General features: G+C 44.5%; 1 protein-coding gene across 1 annotated transcript in view; it reads right to left on the minus strand.

The window, feature by feature from the left end:
* Positions 1 to 16,538, minus strand: part of HELZ2 (helicase with zinc finger 2) — a 65,564-nt gene extending 49,026 nt beyond the window's left edge. Inside the window, exon 1 of the mRNA XM_087928838.1 lies at positions 16,393 to 16,538. The gene's annotated coding sequence lies outside the window, so the exon portion shown is untranslated. The remainder of the gene's footprint in view (positions 1 to 16,392) is intronic.
* Positions 16,539 to 20,523: the final 3,985 nt, after the last annotated feature.

The raw sequence follows: 20,523 nt of genomic DNA on the forward strand, positions 1-20,523 counted from the left end.
TATGTACTTCTATTGGTATCTTATGATCATATCACTTTGTTGTTTGTATGTACACTGAGAGCATTTGCACCAAGACAAATTCCTTGTGTGTCCAATCACACTTGGCCAATAAAGAATTCAATTCTATTCTATTTTATTCCATATTTTTTTCTATCGCTATTCCATCTATTTTCCATTCATTTCATTCAAGAAGCTTCTTCACTTCTAACTCTTGAGGTTCTGACACGTGTTAGAACTGGAAACTTCTTGGCTGAGAAGTGACACCTTTTCAAGGAAAAAAAATAAAAAAATAAACTTCAGTTGCCTTTACGGCGTCCCCATGGTCACGTGATCACAATTTGCCCACTTGGCAACCATCATATATTTATGACAGAGTTAGTACAAGGATCTGCCCACTATTTAACCCATGGGTCATTTGAAACACTGAAAAAATGTGACATGATTGCTACAGGCGTTCCTGGGGTCTCTTCACAAAAGAACTTCTACGGTGGTAGAGCCAGCCTTAAAACAAAGAAATGGAGCTATACAGGACATGGAGAACCCCAACAGAGATGTCCCATGCTAAAAGGACGAGACAGGCAGGAGACCCCGAAGTTACTAACAGAAGAGAATATTTTTAACTCAGGGTTGAATTGTGAGGTCCTTGGTGCTCTCTGTTTTCTTCTCGCAGAGAGTTACCATCATTGGTAGGAGGATGAAGAAGAGGAAGAGGACTGAGGTCCATTGTCATCTTACAGAAGTTTCATGAACCAACTAAGTAATATCATCAGTTGTAGAAGGAAGTGGAGTTTGTGGAGAGAAGGAGGTGGTGGTGGAGGAGGTGGAAGGGCTTAGTTGTTTTCTTGCAGACATTTCATAACCCAACTGGATAACATCATCAGTGCTGGTTGGGTCTGCAAGAAAACAACTAAGCTCAGAGAGAACCAAGGACCCCAAACCCAAAGTTACAAGCACACCCAGCCTCAAAAAAGCATCCATTGCCATTTCATCCTTGGCCTGTATTTGGTATAACCACTGGGTGTCTTTTCTACTGTATTCTAAGCATTTTTATTTACTTATTACAGTAAATTAACCAGCCACAATGAAGAAATACAAGAACACCCAATAACAGGAAAGGGTCAACCAACCTTGAAGCTGATAAGGATTTCAGGAGAAAGAGAAAGGGAAGCTGATTTTCAAAATATGGTTTCTAAAAAGGACAATACTCGAAGTTTTAACAATCAAACATATTCTATTACTCTGAGGTATTAATAGCCCCTCTGGGAAAAGAAAAAAAAAAGACTAGATTTATTTAAACACAGGGTTGGAAAGGACCCTGGAGGTCCTCTAGTCCAACCCTTGACAAGAGAAGGAATCCTCAGACTATTCCAGGCAAATGGCTGTCCAACTGTTGCTTTAAAAGGTCCAGGGATTGAGGCTGTCTGTTCCAGGGTTACTGACAACCCTCCAAGGTAGACCAAATTAAGAAAAAGTCAGACAGGCCAATAAACTTTTACTACACACAGATCCTCAAGTCTACGACCACAATTGAGCCCCCAATTTCCTTTGCTGAGCGAGACAGTTTAAGTGTGTTTTGCCCCATTTTATGACCATTTTTGACACAGTTGTTAAGTGAATCCCTGCAGTGGTTAAGTTAGCAACATGGTTGTTAAGTGAATCTGGATTCCCCCATTGACTTAGCTTGTCAGAAGGTCGCAAAAGGGGATCACAGAACCCCGGGACTCTTGCAACCGTCATAAATATGAGTCAGTTGCCAAGCACCTGAATTTTGATCACATGACCGTGGGGATGCTGCAAGGGTTGTAAGTGTGAAAAACGGTCATACTGTAAGTCACTTTTTCCAGTGTTGCTGTAACTTTGAACGGTCACTAAACAAACTATCTGTCAACTAAAAAGACACTTTTACTGCTACTGTTGTAAGTATTCCTAAGGAAAAAGCTGGGCTAATCACATACAAATAGTCCTCAACTTACGATCACTTGTTTAGTGACTGTTCAAAACAGCACTGGAAGAAGGGACTTATGGCCAGTTTTCACGCTTACGACTGTTGCAGCATCCCCCTGGCGGTGTGATCAAAACACAGATGCTTGGCAGCTGACTCATATTTATGACGTATGCAATGTCCAGGGCTCATGTGATCTCCTTTTACAGTCTTCTGATGAGCAAAGTCAATTCATGAGCCCAATTCACTTAACAACCCTGTTACTAATTTAACAACGGCGGTGATTCAGTTAACAACTGTGTCAAAAACAGTCATAAAATGAACAGAAACAACTGCCTTGCTTTCCATGGAAAACTCTGGTCTTATGTCTAGGATTACCCGTAGAAAGAAAAATAGGCCCCAAGCCACAAATTGCAGCTTTCAAGAGACACTGGCTGGGTTTACAAACACACAACGTCACCACCTGCCTAACCGATTAAATATTGGCTATATGCCAGCTATACTAGAGACACCAGCTGGGGAACAACGGTTGATCTAATCACATATATATATATGCAGAGCACCAAAAGGCAGGAAAGCCTTCGAAGGTCTTATTCTCGGAAGGAGGGGGAAAAAAACCCCAGAAGAGTCAAATTTCCTGGAAAATCAAAACACCAAGACTCAAGGATGAGTCTCAAACCAGACTGGAGTGCAACCCAAACATAAACAAACATGAAGTCTGAGTAAAATGGGATTTCCTTTCCGGCTGGGCTAAGAATAAAAGAATAACAGACTTGGAAGTGACCTTGGAGGTCTTTTAATGCAACCCCCCACCCCACCCCGTACCATTTCGGACAAGTAGCTATCTAGGTTTTGGAACACCCATTAACCATAACCATTTCAATGGTTAATTTTTCTCACTGTCAGAAAATCTCTCCTAAATTTCCAGGTTTCTTCTGTCCTTGTTTAGTTTCCATCCGTTGCTTCTTGTCCTGCCTTCAGGGGCTTTGGAGAGAACAGGTGGACCTCTTCTTTGTGGCAGCTCTTCAGATATTGGAAGAGAGACAGACAGACAGACAGACAGAGACATAGAGGGATGGATGGATACAGAGGTAGATAGAGACAGAGATGGATAGCTATTATGGTAGATGATAGGTAGGTAAGCAGATAAGCAGAAATAACAGAGTAAGACAGTTGGAAGGGGTCTTGCAGATCTTCTAGTGATCTGCTCAGGCAGGAAAGCCTAGGCCATTTCAGCCAAACGGGTGTCTAATCTCTTCTTAAAAACTTCAGGTGTTGAAGCATTTGCAACTTCGGGAGGCAAGTTGTTCCACTGGTTCATTGTTCTCACTGAAAGGAAATTTCTCCTTAGTTCCAGGCTGGTTCTCTCCTCGATTAGTTTCCGTCCCTTGATTCTTGTTTTGCTTTCACGTACTTGAGACTAGGTATACCTCTGTCAGCCTTCAAGATCTTCTACTTCTGCTTTGCATCTTTCGGCTGCCATAAGTAACGGGGGGGAGGAGCGGGGACAAGTTGGGAAGCGAGCTGGAGGTGGTATAAATTAGCATTGTATAAAATGAGGAGGGGGGGGGAGAGTGCATTCTTGCTTAGGTTTCTATTCCTTGCTTAGCTTTCTCTTCTCTGCGCAGCTGCAAACCTTTATCAAAGTATGCCAAGGTCAACGGACAGAAACTTCATCGCCACCTGAAGATGCCCACATGATGACATTCACAACTTTTAATTGGAAGAATCATTTGAACTATTGGGGGTGGGAACGTTTCTATCACTTTGTATATGTGATTTATGCGCCTATTTCCTCAGATTCAGAATTTTCGCGTTGCTACCGCTTCATTTCCAGTAAAAGATACCTTTTCTCTAATTAAAAGAGTCTGAGTATTTCTTTCTTGGATGTTGAATGGAGCACCAGCTGACAACCTCCCTCTTCTTCGTCGCAGCACTAAGGAGCCACACTTCAGAGATCTGTTAGTGTGGGCCACATGACAAAATGCGGCTTTTGAGAAACCAAAGTTGCTCTGCTAGGTTGGCTCAAGAATTAGGTGTAGTGAAGACATGGGATTTAAAAAAACCAGGAAGCGATTAATTTAATTTGAGTCCTGAAAGCTGTCTGGGTGACTCTGGGGTAGTTGCTCCCTCTCGTACCGATTGTGATCATGGAGAAAAGAGGACAGTGTGTTCTAGCCTTGAGCTGGACAAAGTAAAGATGAGATCATCCCTCTAATAATAATGATAACCATCCAGGTCGAATCTGTAGTCGTGCTACTTTGGCTCACCTTGGATCAAAGAAAGAGGGTACAGCAATAGCTATAGCGCTTCATAATGCTTTAGCCCTCTCTGAGCAGCTTGCAGAGTCAGCCTCTTGCCCCCAACCATCTGGGTCCTCATTTTATCGATCTCAGAAAAATGGGACTCGACCTTGAGCCGGTCAGAATCGAACTCCTAGCAGTGAGCAGAGTTAGCCTGCAATGCAGCATTCTAACCACTGCGCCACCCCGCCTTATCTAAAATTGACTACTGTATAAGTAGTCCTCGAATTATGGTCACAATTGGGACCAGAATTTCCTTGGTTAAGCAAGGTGGTTGTTAAGTGAGTCACATATATTGTATGACCTTTTGACAACGGTTGTTAAGCAAAACACTGCAGTTGTTAAATGAGTCTCGTGGTCATTAAGCGAATCCGGCTCCCCCCGCTGACGTTGCTGTCAGAAGGTCGCAAAAGGGGATCACGTGACCCCCAGGACACACTGACCGTTGTAAATATGAGCCAGTTGCCAAGCATCTGAATTTTGATCACGTGACGACGGGGACGCTGCAACGGTCGTAAGTGTGAAAAATGGTCCTAAGTCACTTTTTTCAAAAGAAAATAGTGGGGATGTAAAGTGGGGGAGAAGGGAAGGGAAAGAAGGAAAAGCTATTGACTCCCGACTTCTTTTCGTGCAGTAAAATAAGATCAAACCTCAACTTCTTATTTTTACATCGTAATATAAACACCGTAATATTTCTAGAAAAACAAACCTATCTAACCCAAAATCAGAGTTTCATTTTTTTTTTCCAGTCAAGGACAAAGTCCAGAAGCGGTTTCCAAGTACTAACAAAAGTAATTGGTTTATTTTTAACCTAATCAAAGCAATCAATTTATCCATCTCTGCTAAGTCTATCAACTTTTTCAGCCATTCGTCCATTGTGGGAATTAAAAGTGTCCTTCTACCCAAGGCATCTGTTACTATGGCATTGCTACGACAGGGAGTCTTCAACTTGCATTTAGTGACCATTCAAAGTTGCAACGGCCACAGAAAAAGTGAGTTACGACCACTTATCACAGTTACAACCTTTGAAGCATCCTCGTGGTCATGTGATCAAAATTCAACCGCTTGGCAACTGGTTCATACTTATGACCGTTGCTGTGTCCCAAGTTCACATAATCCCCTTTTGTGACCTTCTGACAAGTGAAGTCAATGGGGAAGCCAGATTCACTTAACAACCATGTCACTAACTCATCAACTGCAGTGATTCACTTAACAACTGTGGCAAGGAAGGTTGCAAAGTCAAGAAAAACCACTCAACAACCGTGTCGCTCAGGGGTGGGATTCATATTTTTTAACGACCGGTTCTGTGGGCATGGCTTAGGTGGTGGACATGGCTTGGTGGTCATGTGACTGGGTGGACGTGGCTTGGTGGTCATGTTGTTGGCTGGGCGTGGCCAACTCAATATCACTCACATCAAGGCTCGCATCTCCTCTCCTGGCCTCTCATGACTGGGGATGCCGCAACAGTTGTAAGTGTGAAAAATGGTCATAAGTGACTTTTTTCAGTGCCATTGTAACTTTGAATGGTCACTCCACACAAGCAAAGCACCAGCAAAGGAGGGGGAAAAAACTCCAGAGAAGTTCCTGAGACAGGAAGTCTAGTCCTGCCAAGAAGGTAATAAGGGTTAACGGAGAGGCAGTTTCTGTAAGCAACACCAGAATGTTTCCTTCCTGCCTTCCTTACAGGATTAGTCCAGTCATTTCTTCTAACAACTGGTTCTCCGAACTGCTTAGAATGTTAACAACCGGTTCTAGCGAATAGGTGCGAACTGGTAGAATCCCACCCCCAGTCACGCTTTGCCACAGAAAAGTTGGGCTCGATTGAAAATAAAATGGGAAATATAAAATTGTTATATAAGTGTTTTTGGAATAAATATAAGATTTGTTATGTAATAGGGAAAGAATACCATGTGGAGCATGATTGGGAGAAATATGCATATGTAATATATAGTAAATAGAAGATCATTATTAATATAGAATGTAGTAACTAAAAGGCTGTATTGTTACTAATCTTTTATATATTGGATTAAAGGGAATAAAATGGGGAGAACGTATAAAATAAAAATGGGTGGCAAGATTGAATTGACAATGAAAGGGATAAATATTGGATAATATAATTTCAGATGATTTTTAGGGGAGCGAATGATGAATGGAATAATATAAGTGATAAAACATGTTAAAAGCAAAATGCAATAGGCAATAATGTGATATGAAACTGGATAAGAAAGCTAAATATGTAATCATGACTACGTACGTGAATGTTAAAACCTGGAACCACATTGTTCACTCAAAGAAATGTTTAAAGAATAAAAATAAAAATTTTATTGAAAAAAAAAAAAAAAAAGAACAACCATGTCACTAACTTATCAACTGCAGCGATTCACTTTAACTGGCAAAGGAAGGTTGCAAAATCAGGAAAAAAAAAAACACTCAACAACGGTCTCGCTTAGCCACCCAAAAATGTTGGGCTCGGTTGCGGTCGTAAGCCGAGGACCACCTCTAATAGCGACTTTGTCAATGCCGATGGCGTTTAAGGGATGTTCCAGATGTTATGAGATTGCACCCAAGACGCCTATGACTATTGGTACTAATCCGTGTTTCCTTTTTGCCACAATCGTTCTACTTCTAATACTAATAACATTATTTATGAAACAGCGTTCATGAGTCATCTTGAGCAACTAGAAACCACGTCGCCGGCTTGCTCCTCCTCATCCTAACGCTAACCCCGTTTTGATTTTTGTTCCCTACACTAAGCCATAGGACAGGACTTTGCCCGGTAGTTTAAACTAAAATGAAGACAGTTGACCATGTTGACAAATGGACCTTGAAAAGATACAGAAGTGAACTGTGTAAACACAGCCAACCGATTGCTGGAGGTTTGTAAGAATTCCTGATTCTTGTTAGTTCAACAGAAGCCACCGCAAAATTCATTATCTCCCTCATACCGAAAATCCCCACAGCACTCAGGTGAGAAGCAAAAAGAAATCAACAATGGTGTAACAGCACAAAAGAGTAACAGAAAGTTTTAGGAAGCCAGAAGGGGATTTTTGCGATGAAAACACTTGGAATCTCATTCTTTTTCTGTCAAATTTAGATCCACTTAATGGATATACAGGTGGACCCAAAATTACGACCAATAATTGAGCCCCAAATTTCTTTTGCTAAACTGGACAGTTGTTAAGTGAGTTTTGTCCCTTTTTATGAGCTTTCTTGTCACCGGTGTTAAGTGAACCGCTCCAGTTGTTAAGTGAGTAACATGGTTGTTAAGTGAATCTGGCTTCCGCATTGACTGTGCTGGTCAGAAGGCGGTAAAAGGGGATCATGTGACCCCAGGACATTGCAACCCTCATAAATATGAGTCAATTGACAAGTGTTTGTTCACGTGACCATGAGGATGCCACAATGGTCGTAAGTGTGAAAAATAGTAATAAGTCACTTTTTTTTCAGTGCCATTGCAAATGATTACTAAAGGAGTGAGACTTCCTGTAAGAGCCTTTTCAAAAACTAGCCTGTAACTAGACCCAACCTATCAAATTCTAACCTATCAAAGAAAACCTTACAGCTTCAAATAGTTAGAACAATCAATCAGTTGTGGGTCCACCAACACTGGAGTTTTGTAGGAAGAGACCAGACAACAATTTGTCTGAAATGGTGTAAGATCTCCTGCCTGAGGAAGGGGTTCGGCTAGAAGACCTCCAAGGTCCCTTCCAACCTTTTTATTCTGACCTTTAAAGACTTTGCATCTTTACAATGCAGGTCACTACAGGAAGTTCTCGAATTATGGCCACAACTGAGCCCAGAATTTATGCTGCTAAGTTGAGTGAGCTTTGCGCCAATTTACAACAGTTGTTAAGTGAATCACTGCAGTTGTTAAACTAGTAACCCAGTTGTCAGTCAGAATGTCGCAAAAGGGGAACACATGACCTTGGGATACCGCAATGGTTATAAGTATGAAACAGTTGCCAAGCATCTGAATTTTGATCACGTGATCATGGGAATGCTTCAGAGATTGTAACTGTGAAAAAAACAGTCATAAGTCACTTTTCCCAGTGCCTTTGTAACTTTGAACAGTCACTAAAGAAACTGTGGTAAGTTAAGGACCAGCTGTATAATGCACAACGGCATTTTTTTTTTAAAAAATGACACAATTAAAGCGTGCGCCCATGTCCAAATTTGTAAGCATAATTCATATCTTTGATCTTTTTGAAGACAACCCTGCCCGTCCCACGGTAGAACACTGCCATGTGGAGTTTTATTTATGCAATTGTTTATTAAACATATTTTATGTATCACGTGTGTTGTCTCCAAAACTGGGCTCCTGCTTGGTGTCTAAGCCGATAAGTCACAAGGTGTGGTACAAAATTATACTTTTATTTGGGTACCAAGATATAAGGACCCTGGCTCAAAAACTAACCAAGGGCCTCGATGAGAACCTTACAGCAATTTTTATAGTCAAGGGGCGGTCGCATTCATCCCTTTGCCCTTCCCCTAATAACGCATGCCTAACAGATAATATTGCTTGGTTATTTGGATTTCAGCCCGCTAAACCTTTATGCTTTGTTATGCTAAAGAGCTTTTCACCCCAGGTCACAGGTATCTTGCAAAGTGTCCTAGTTTCATGTGCCAGCTATGTGGCTTTTTTTTGGGGAGGGGTCGGGTCTTATAAGCAAGCTATTCTTGTTCCTGATATCCTGGCTGGTGGTTTTCTAACAGGTAAGGCGCTAACTTCTGCCTCCTTACGAATGTGCAGTTCCAACCCCTTCCTATTGCAGAGCAGCTCAAGGCAGCACCCCCCACCCCACTCTGCGACTCCCCTCCTTCCACAGAGAAAAGTAAAGGCAGTTTTAAGTCTTTGTCCGAGGCAGCACCCCCACTCTCCCCCAACCCCCTCCTTCTGCAGTGAGAGAAGACAGGAAGGAGGCAAGGCTGCTTAATTGTCTGTTTTAAGGCAAAGAAATGAAGACAACAGAAAATGTTTCATCAGAACTCATATTCCTCACTTTCATGTCCATTCTACCCATACCTGGGTCCCATCTCCACATACGACCTTTCTCTGATCCCCAGGGCCTTCTCTGAACATACGTCTGCTCCTTCATATCTATTTATAATGTTTTATTTTTTAAAATTTTTATTTGCCTCCCATCTCATCACAAAGGCGACTCTGGGAGTATTACAATGTTCAATCTATTTAATTAACCTCTGTATTTGTTTGTTCATAAAATGTATTCCCTTACTGAATTTATTTTTATTTATTAAATTTATACGACCCCTGTCTCACTATCAAGTGACCCCGGATGGCTTACATCGTCAGAGCTTTGTAGATTCTTGGGAAATAGTTAAGACTCCTCTGTGCTTCCTTTTTTTAAAAAAAATAGTGTAAAAGTGACATTGATAAAAAATATTAATACAAACTAAAAAAGAAAAGGGAAAAAATAGGAAAAGTAGAAAATACGTATAAGAATATGATAAGTAAAAGAAAAATATAAAAAGAAGTGATTTCCCTGTTCATTATAACAATCATAAACAATTTTGGTAACATTACTTTCTCTTAAAATACGAGGATCTTGTCTTCCCATATGCCATTCCATTAATGTTGATCAAACAAACCAATTCCTTCCTTTTCCTTTAACATTCTTGATCTCTAGTCCCTTCAAACAATGTCTTAAAATGTTTGTTTTCATTTGTATTTATTTATTTATTTATTTATTTTTATTTTATTTATTTATCTTTGTCAATTGCTTACAAGATAATAGGTATAAGTAAAACATAGTTATGAATACATGGATACATATAAGAAAAATAAAAAAATAAAAGAAACAATTGTTGGTGCGCTTATGCACACCCTCTACAGGCCTCTTAGGAAAGGGGTGAGGTCAATAGTAGACAGTCTAAGGTTAAAGTTTTTGGGGTTTGGAAACCACAGAGTCAGGTAGAGTATTCCAGACATTGACCCCTCTGTTGCTGAAGTCGTATTTCCTGCAATCAAGTTTGGTGCTGTTTACCTTGAGTTTGTATCAATTGTTCGCTCTTTGTATTGTTGTGGTTGATGCTGAAGTATTCATTGACAGGACATTGTATGTATGTACATTGCAATGTATGATGTTTATGATTTTATATACTATACTTAGATCGGACCGAAGGCCGCGTAGTTCTAGGTTGTCTAGGTCTAGAATTTCGAGTCTGGTGGCATAAGGTATTCTGCAACGAGTAGAGGAGTGGAGAACTCTTCTTGTGAAATATTTTCCTTTGTTCCTTCTCACAAAATTCTTTAAAAGCTTTAACAAGCTGCTTTTGTAAATCCAATATAGGAAAATTATCCAGGGATTGGATAATCAGTTTGTATATTCTGTATAACTTCAAATAGCCACTAAACCAATGGGTGTAACTCAGGGACTATCTGTACATACATACACGCATACATAAACTTTAAATAAGGTCGGTTTCATATTTCTTTCCCTTAAACTTGTAAGTTGTGGCTTGTCAAATTCTCTAAAATTATAAAGCAACAAAATTCTCCCCTCCATTTTATTTCATATATACAATTAGTCCTCAACTTATGACAGTTAGTGATCGTTCAAAGTTACAACAGCACTGAAAAAAGTGACTTAGAACTATTTTTCACACTTACAACCTTTGTAGCATCCCTATGATCATGTGATCAAAATTCAGACGCTTGGCAACCGGTTCATACTTATGACTGTTGCTGTGTCCCAAGGTCATGTGATCACTTTTTACAATCTTCTGATAAGCAAAGTCAATGGGACAACCCAATTCACTTAACAATGGTGTTACTAGCTTAACAACCTTGGTGATTAACTGAACCACCGTAGGAAGAAAGGGCAAAACTCACTTAACAAATATCTCACTCAGCAACAGAAATTTGGGGCTCAATTGTGGTCATAACCCGAGGACTACCTGCATAAAGCAATCTTGAAAACTTCATCATTCAAAAATTCTCCATTACCAGCTAGTAGAAACAGCAGCTTAATCTTTTAATCCTTTCAAATAGTATCCCCAAAATTAATTTCTTACCATCTTTTCTTAATCTCTTCTCAATTTTAACATCGAAGCTTATCTAAAAAGGTAAAAAGGTCACTCTACCTTCATTTCTTCCCATATCTTATCTATAAACTGATCTCATCATTCTTCTCAGTTAAAATAAATAAATAAAACCAGGTGGGAAAAAATACATTTATTTTAACCTTCTTCTAAGTGGCTAGCCTGTTTTCACTGCACAGTCAAAATACAAATTCTGAAAAAAGTGATTCAATCCTATTTAAAAAAACAACAGCAAGAGCAGCCAAGAAAAAATCACTTTGATCTAAGTGGCTAATATGCTTTCGCAGTTAGTCAAAATGTAAATTTTGCCAAAGCAAAAAAGATAATTAAATCCCAGTTTAAAAAGAAAATTAAAAGCTACTAGAAAAAATAATATACATTTTAATCTTGGTCTAAGTCAGGGGTCTTCAAACTTGACAGCTTGAAGACTTGAGCACTTCAACTCCCAGAATTCCTCCTCCAGTCATGTTAGCTCGGGAATTCTGGGAGTTGAAGTCCACAAGTTGAAACTTGACAAGTTTTATCTAAATGGTCTAAATGGTAAATATGCTTTCCTGCAGGCAGTTAAGGAAGGCTAGACTGGCGTTTTACCATGAGTGTTCGATATTTTGCAGGTTTGCCTTTTTGGCATTGCTTGGAACACCGAGGAAATGTGCAGAACATTGAGCGTTTCATACTTTGAATGATGTCCCATTTTTGGCATTTTATAGATGTCCTACCCATAAAATGCCTAATTTCGCACAATGACAGCATTATGTTTATGCATATGCATATGTACGTGATAGATAGATAGATACATAGGTAGGTAGGTAGGTAGATGATAAATGATAACATAGTTAAATATAGATAGATAGGTAAATGATAAGATGATGGATGGATGGATGGATGGATATATAGATTTTAACCATTCAGCCACGTGCAACTCTTGGCAACTTTATAACCAAGTGTTTTCCATGCTACCTGGCAGTTTCTTTCAGTTGTTGGCTAGCTATTCATCTTTTTATCAGCCAGTGAGTTGGTGTTTGTGTGTGTGTGTATACATTTGTATTTATTTTCTTACATGTATGTTATTCAGCTTTGTTCGGGTATATTCCCACATCATTATAGTTGTGCTTTTAAAGTGGTAGCAACGTTTCAGTTGTAGCAACTGTAAAAGTCTGACTCACAGACGAACCCAATACAGAAGCCTGATGATGGCAGATGAGATGCTGCCGAAACATTGCTACAACTTTAAAAGCACAACTACAACGACGTGGGAAAATACCCAAACACAGCTGAATAACATATTTGTATTTATGTATCTATATCCATATACAGTATAGGTACACACAGACACACACACACAAGCATCATTTACACAAATTCCTTTTTCTAGGCAGTTGCCTTATCCCAGGACTGCCGCTGAGGTTTCATCAGAGCAAGCATTCAGGCACACAAAGTAAACTGAGCTCACTTGCTTATAATTTGGTTACCACATTACAAAAAGGAGAAGTTGAAAGTTTAGAAAAAGCGGAGAGAAGAGCCACTGAGATTATTAAAGGCCTGGAAGCTGAAAGATACAAAGACCAGTTGCAGGATTTGGATTTGGCTAGTCTAGAGCAAAGAAGGACAGGGGTGACATGATAGCAGTCTTCCAACAGTTGAGGGGCTACCCCAAAGAAGAAGGGAATCAAGCTATTCTCCAAAGCATCAGAAGGCAGGACAAGAAACAAGGGATGGAAACTCATCAAGGAGAGAAGCAACCTGGAACTAAGGAGAAATTTCCTGACAGTGAGAAGAATTAGCCAGTGGAACTGCTTGCCTCCAGAAGTTGTGGATGCTCCATCACTGGAGGCTTTTAGAAGAGACTGAACAGCCACTTGACTGAAATGGTACGGGGTCTCCTGCTTGAGCACGGTGTTGGACTAGAAGACCTCTAAGGTCCCTTCCTACTGTATTCTGAAAGGAGATCATACCTTGAGATCCTTCACTTAGGCATATGTATGCAGTGCAGCCATGAACACCAACTAGCGTCAAAATAACAGAAGAGCGGAGTTGGAAGGGACTTTGGAGATCTTGTTGTCCAACCCCCTGACTCAGGCAGGAAACCAACCCTACACCACTTCAGACAAACGGTTCTCCAATCTCTTCTTAAAAACCTCCAAGGATGGCAGATCCACAACTTCTGGAGATGAGCTGCTCCGCTGATCAGGAAATGTCTCCTTAGTTCTAGGTTGCTTCTCTCCTTGATAAGTTTCCGTCCATTGTTTCTTTTCCTGCCTTCAGGGGCTTTGGAGAAGAGGGTGACACACACACACCCCCTCTTCTTTGGGGCAGCCCCTCGTATATCATGTCACCCCCTTTTAAGAAGACATGATGGAAACTCCTTAATTTCACGACACATTGACAGACTTAACCATAGTTTCAACTGGGAAATGGCGAGCGTCCTAGGCTTAACCAAGTCCCCCCCAAAACGTTCAGTGAATTCCTGGAACCTTGGCATTCAGACAAATCAACAATCACTTAAACCTCTACATACCATTCAAAAGAGACCATCAGAAAGCCAAAAAGGAAACATAAAAGGCCAAAACAGTTCCTCCCCAGCAATCAAGATTCAGATGAGGGGAGATTAAGACCGACAATAACACGCCCGCCCAACAAGCAAGAAACACAAAGGATGTCCCAGTCGGGGGGGAACTCCCAACTCAGAGAAAGAAACAATAAGCAACCAAGATCATTTCCACCAGCACAGACAGGACAAAAGTCACGGAGACCAAATCTCACTCCTGTCTAGCCCTGATGATGTTACCTGGTTGGGTAATGAAATGTCTGCCAGAAAACAGCCAAACTCAAGAGAGCACCGAGGACCTCCCAGCCCTTCTCTAAGGCAACCCCATTCCTTTCCACTACTGAAGAGGTTACCTAGTTTGGTAAAGAAACATCAGCAAGGAAACAACCAAGCTCAGAGAGAACCAAGGGTCCTTCGATCCATCTCTTCTTCTTCCTCCTCCTCCTCCTCCTCCTCCTCCACTCTGCACATTTCACTCCCTTCTTGCAGGAGAGCCTAGAACATTTCAGACCAATGACCGCTGAACCTCATCTTTCAAATCTTCAGAGATCCTGGAGCTCCCACAACTCCTGGAGGCAAACTATCTCACCCTCCTTTTTTTATATTGTGGCGACCCAAAACGGGCTGCGGTATTCCAAAGTGTGCGGCCTGACCAAAGCATTACAACGCGGCGTTAAAACTTCGTGTGATCTTGATTTCTGTCCCTCTCTTAATGCAGCCTAGGATTGGAGGCTACAGCACATGTAGTATTTAAGCCATTGTCCCCCTAGGACTCCCAAGATCCCTCTCACAATTACGACGATTGAGGCAGGTGCCTGTATTAATATCACTGGCATTAAAGTTGCTATGGGCACCAGCCATGGGAAGACACGTCTTCCGGTTTTCACCGCTCTGACTGGACTGGCCCATTGCACAAAGTCATGGAAGGGGAAAACTGGCTTATTGAAGAAACTACAGTTGGCTGGCCTTGCATTCTGCAAATCCCATAATGGTTTAGCCTGAGGCTTAAACCCCCATCCTCCTTATCTCTCCCGGCTTGGTTGTTTGCCTTGCCAAGAGGAAATGTGCGATTCAAATGCTCCTCTTCCCACATAAAGGCCTTGAAGTCTTCCGAGGATGAGATTAAATTTCTGGAGGACAGGCTGCAAAACAACAGCCCCATTGCCAGGAATACAGAAAAGACTCGGGGAGAGAGAGAAAGCAGGAAGTTTGGTCTAATGATCAAGGCACCAGGCTAGAAAGCAGGAGACTCTGAGTTCAAGTCCTGCCTTAGCCAGGGAAAGCCAACTGGGTGACTTTGGACGGGCCCCCCCCCCCTCTCTATCAGCCCAACTCACCTCACAGGGTTGTTGTTGTGGGGGGGAAATCGAAGAAGGAAAGTGTATTGGATAGTTCCCTTCTTTGAGTTAGTTGCAAAAATAACAAAGGCAAGGTACAAACAAATAAAAAAAGTTGTCCCAAGCTCCAGCTTCGGGCAGGGGATGGACTAGAAGACCTCCAGGGTCCCTTCCAGCAGATGATTGTTTTTACATGCCCTGAGACTATCCCACTTTTGGGGGGTGCCCCGCTTTCAACTCAACCCAACTAGACCCGCCGCCAGCCCAAACTGCACCTCCACTTCCACGGAGGATGGAAACTCCACAGGTATAGACCTCGGCTGCCCCAGCTTGTCCGGCCGGCAGGGAGACATGGGACTTGTAGTCCGACCCAAGGAGAAGGCGCAACGAAGGGAGGGGGAGGAGTTTCACCGAGGCATCCAGCCGGCGGAGAAACGCGTCTATCGGATGCCAGGAGCGCCCCGCGCGCCTCCTTCACAGGGACACCCCCAAAGTGGGCGAACCTCCCCCCGCCCCGAAATGGCAAAACTCCGCGGGGGGGGGGAGAAGGTTGAGCTCCTCCGTCTCCCGCCCCTCCAGCAAAGATGCTCTTAAGAGTAGTTTCGTTTCCTTCCTGCCCATCCAAACCAAACGCGGCCCTTTAAATTCCCACCCAGCCATCGGGAGATTTCTCTCTCTCCTCCGCCATCACTGCTAGTGTCTCCCTCCTCCGTGGCCGTGCCAGCTGGGGCTGATGGGAACTGTAGTTTCCCCCAGGGCAGCAGGGCGGCTGCGATCGGCCGGATCTGAAAAGAGATGCGTCCCATCCACACACACACACCAATTCCCCCCCACTCCACCTTCTCCGGGCATCCTGGATCGCTCGGTTCTTTTAGCTCCTCGGGATCGAAGCGGGTCTCTGCCCCCTGCAAGACCCCCCCCACCCCAAGGCGCATCCGCCGATGCCGACCCCCTACTCCTCCCTCGGTCCTCCCACGTGGAGAAGGGGCTCCGATCGGAGCCGTCTCCCCGACCTCCCTTCTTCCACGATCCCATCGCCCCTTCCCCTTTTTCCCCTCCCGTTGCCGCCTGGGCGCCTCTTCCCAACTTTCCCGGAGCAAAAGCGAAGCGGGGCGGAAAGAGAAGCGAAGCGGAGGCGGCTCCTGCCCCTCTCTCCCTTTCTCCCGGGCTGGAGACCCGGCGGTGGCGGACGGCTCTGCTTACCCCGCGGAGCTCCGGGAAGCGACGCGCCAGGTGAGCGATGCGGAGCGGAGCGGAGCGGAGCGGAGCTCTGGCCCCGGCTGACCGGCGAATGGTTTGCAGCGCTGCCCGCCGGTGCGCTTTTTTTTAAGAGGCGGCCCGAGTTTCGTTTTCGGGGCCTGGGCGCGCGGATTGCTCGGAAATTACATCAGGCGCGGCTCCAGGCCGGGAGGAGGAGGAGGAGAGGAGGAGGGGAGGGAGGGAGGGGCGGCCGGCCAGCTGTGCCCGCCCCCTGCTTCGCTCGGCCAGCCTCGCAGCGGCCCCCCCACCCCCACCCCGCCGCCTCCAGCAGCCCCACTGGGACCCCCTCCCGAAGATCTCCCTCCCCCGCTCCGGGGGGATCGAAAGCGGTACGCGAGGAAGGAAAGACCCAGAAGGGGAGAGGGAGGGGGCAGTTTGTTGCTCCCACCCACCCACCCCACGCTTGGCCCAATTGGACCTGCGGGCACCTCCAGCATCCCCCCCACACACACACCTGCGCCCTCTCCCCAAAGATTCCCCCGAGGGGTCCGAAGTGGTGCTGGAGGGGAGGAAAAGAGGGGAAGGAGAAGCGGGGGAGGGGAGGGAGAAAGGGACAGACCATCTGTTGCACACACACACACACACACCCGTCCCCGCTCGGCCCCACCGCCAGCAGCCTCACTGCGACCCCCGAAGACCTCTCCACACACCCCCCCACAGGGGTCTAAAGTGATGGGCGAGGAAGGAAGACCCTGAAAAGGAAGAGGAGGAAGAAGAAGCCAGCCAGTTTTGTCCCCCCTCCCTTCAGTTTTGCCCCCCTCCTGCCTCCATCACCCCCTGCCCCCCCTCCCCGAAGAATCCGAGGGTCCGAAAAGAAAGGGAAGGGCCAGGAGGAGTTGCAGGAGGGGACATCCAGCTGTTTCCCCCCCCCCCATTGGCCCAGCTGGACCACCTGGGATACCCTCCCGCCCTCCTCCAGCATGTTCTACAACCCCCCCACGCACACGCACCAGAGGTCCAAACTATTGAACAAGGAAGGGAAGAACCAGGAGGAGGAGGGGCGGCGATGCCCCCTTGAACCCCCAACCGGCTCTCCAAAGTGGTGCACATGGAAGGAAAAGGCTAGGAGGAGATGTGGGAGAGGCAGCGGGCCCCCCCTGCTCAGCTGTGGACCCCTAGTGCCCCTCTTCCTCTTGCATGTCCGGCTCTTCTTCCCCCCACAAGCTCCCTCCCCGCCCCTCCCGGCCAGGGGTCCAAAGTGGAAAGGACCTGGAGGAAGAGGGCTGGCCAGCCAGTTATCACCCCTCTTTGCTAAGCTGAACCTGTGGCGCCCCTCCCCATCTCCAGAATCCCCCTGTGGCCCTCCAGCAGGGCCCCCAAAGGGATGTTCGAGGAAAGGGCCAGGAGGAGGAGGAGGAGGAAGATGTGGGCCTGGACAGAGAGGGGGCGCTCTCTACGGAATAACAAGAGTTGGAAGGGACCTTGGAGGTCTTCTAGTCCAACCCCACTGCTCGAGCCGGAAACCCTATACCGGTAGTGCTCGACTTGCGACCACAATTGAACCCCAAAACTTTGTTGCCAAGTGAGGCGTGTGTTAAAAAGCGAGTTTTGCCCCGTTTTATGACCTTTCTCGAAACCGTTGTCCAGTGAATCGCTGCAGTTGTTAAGTTACGAAGGGGCCTTGGTGGTCTCTGAGCTTGGGTGTTTTCTTGCAGACGTTTCATGACCCAACTAGGTAACATCGTCAGTGCCAGAAGGGATTGGGATTTGCAGACTGGAGGAGGAGGAGATGCGGGAAGAGGAGGAGGAGGAGGAGGAGGACTGTGGGGTCCTTGGTGATCTCTGAGCTTACTTGTTTTCTTGGAGACATTTCATGACCCAGCTAGGTAACATCATCAGTGCCAGAAGGGATTGGGATTTGCAGACTGGAGGAGGAGGAGATGCGGGAAGAGGAGGAGGAGGAGGACTGTGGGGTCCTTGGTGATCTCTGAGCTTACTTGTTTTCTTGGAGACATTTCATGACCCAACTAGGTAACATCATCAGTGCTAGAAAGGAGTGGGGTGTGCAGAGAGGAGAAGTCTGTTCTGGGAGTTGGAAGTCTACCCATCTTCAAGTTGATCGTTCCACTGTCCGGCGGGGGTGTGTGTGTCATGTGATCACCATGTGGCAACTTTCCCAGCCAGCTTCCAACATTTTGGGGGAAGCCAGATCTGCTTAATGACTGCATGATTCACTTTACAACCGTGGCAGAAAAGGTCGTAAAACAGGGGCATAGCTCATTTAACAACTTCCTGGCTTCCCAGCATTGGGCTGAACCTGTATATTTGCACAACCAAACCTTCCACCTCGTTTCATGGCGACAGGCCTCCCTAGTGGGTAGATTACAGTTTCCACACAACTGTTTGCAAAATAAAAACTTTGCAGCCCCCTTTTCTTCCTACCAACCTTGGTTCCGTCTGTGTCTGTGTGTGTTTGTGAATTTCTGTTTCCATTTCTGCTGGGGTTTTGTTTCGTTTTTTCACTTTCCCTGTTTGGGTGTTCTGTGTTTTGATAAAGAATTTCCTTCTGTTGCCTTGCCAGCTCAGACTAAAGTTATGAAACACCTTAAGGCACCCACAACTGTTTTTTTTGTAACTTTCAGCAACTTCTGCAGCTAAGAGGGAAGGCTGTATCTTCCCGTTCGTTTACACTCCGGTTGCAATCTGTGAATATCACCAGAAAAACAATACAGGTCACCCCTGTATGGGGGTCATTTGTCTACACATTTGTTCCACAACAATCCTGTAAGGTAGACTGGGCTGAGTGTAAGTAACTTGCCCACGGTCACCTAGTAAGTTTGAAGCTAAGTAGTTCCGGTTCTTCTTCAAAACGACCAACACAGGCTCTTAAACACTTATCGTGTTGAAGGAATAAATACCTGCATTCCCACATTGCAATAATTTAGACCTTAACCAAAGTTTGTTGAATAAGTCATGATTGGCTAGATTCACAAACAAAATCATAAACCATGGTTTAAAGAACACAAGGATTGGATTCTCACATTTAGCTGGCACATGAACTCACATTTCTGGAGGGGGCTGGTGTCAAACTTTTGAAACTCAAACTCAGGTTACATTTGCAAAGGTTGATTAACCAGGTTCATTGAAAACTAGTGATTTCTTTTGTAGGAGACAGAACCTTGTGCTGTTTTCAAACAAGCCACATATGGCAATTCAGACAAAGAGGCGAAGAAAGCCAACTTTTTTTCTCTTTCAAGACTAAACCTACAACAATGTTTCTTTTTCTCAAAGGAGAAACTAGTCACTATGGGATCAAACTATTATTTCCTGACCTGGTTGCATAAGGAGAGCTCTAAAAAAATCAGGACTGATTATTTGCTTGAGATCACAAAGGTTCAAATATATTCCACATTTCCCTGGATGGATTTTCTTTCTAATTTTGGTTTCATTTGCTAGCAAAGGGAAAACCCAACAAATTAGGTTGGTTTCTGTTCGTCATAGTTGTTCCTCTCTGTGTCATCCTCACCATTTCCACTCAGGGCAGACAATTTGACAAGAGAATTTCAGATTTATTTATTTTATATCCCGCCTTGATTGTTTTTATAAATAACTCAAGGCAGAGAATTTATCTAATACCCCTTCCTTCTATTGTCCCCACAACCTTAGGAGGTGCGATGGGGCTAAGAGAGCGGGTTGGCCCAAAATCTTGCTTTCATGCCTAAAGTGAAATGAGAATTCACAGTCTCCTGATGATTGGCCCAAAGTAACCCAGTCTGCTTTCATGCCTAAGGTGGGACTAGAACTTACCATCTCCTGGTGATGGACCCAAAGTAACCCAGGTATTTTTCATGTTTAAGGCGGGACTAGAACTCACCGTCTCCCGGTGATTGTTCCAAAGTCACCCAGCCATCTTTCATGCCTAAGGCGGGACTAGAACTCACAGTCTCCCGGTGATTGGCCCAAAGTCACCCAGCCATCTTTCATGCCTAAGGCGGGACTAGAACTCACCATCTCCCGTTGATTGGCCCAAAGTCACCCAGCCATCTTTCATGCCTAAGGCGGACTAGAACTCACCGTCTCCCGTGATTGGCCCAAAGTCACCCAGCCATCTTTCATGCCTAAGCGGACTAGAAC

The sequence above is a fragment of the Pseudonaja textilis genome, chromosome 3, assembly GCF_049901715.1.
Source record: "Pseudonaja textilis isolate UNSWEBS1 chromosome 3, rPseTex1.2, whole genome shotgun sequence".
Taxonomy (NCBI): domain Eukaryota; kingdom Metazoa; phylum Chordata; class Lepidosauria; order Squamata; family Elapidae; genus Pseudonaja; species Pseudonaja textilis.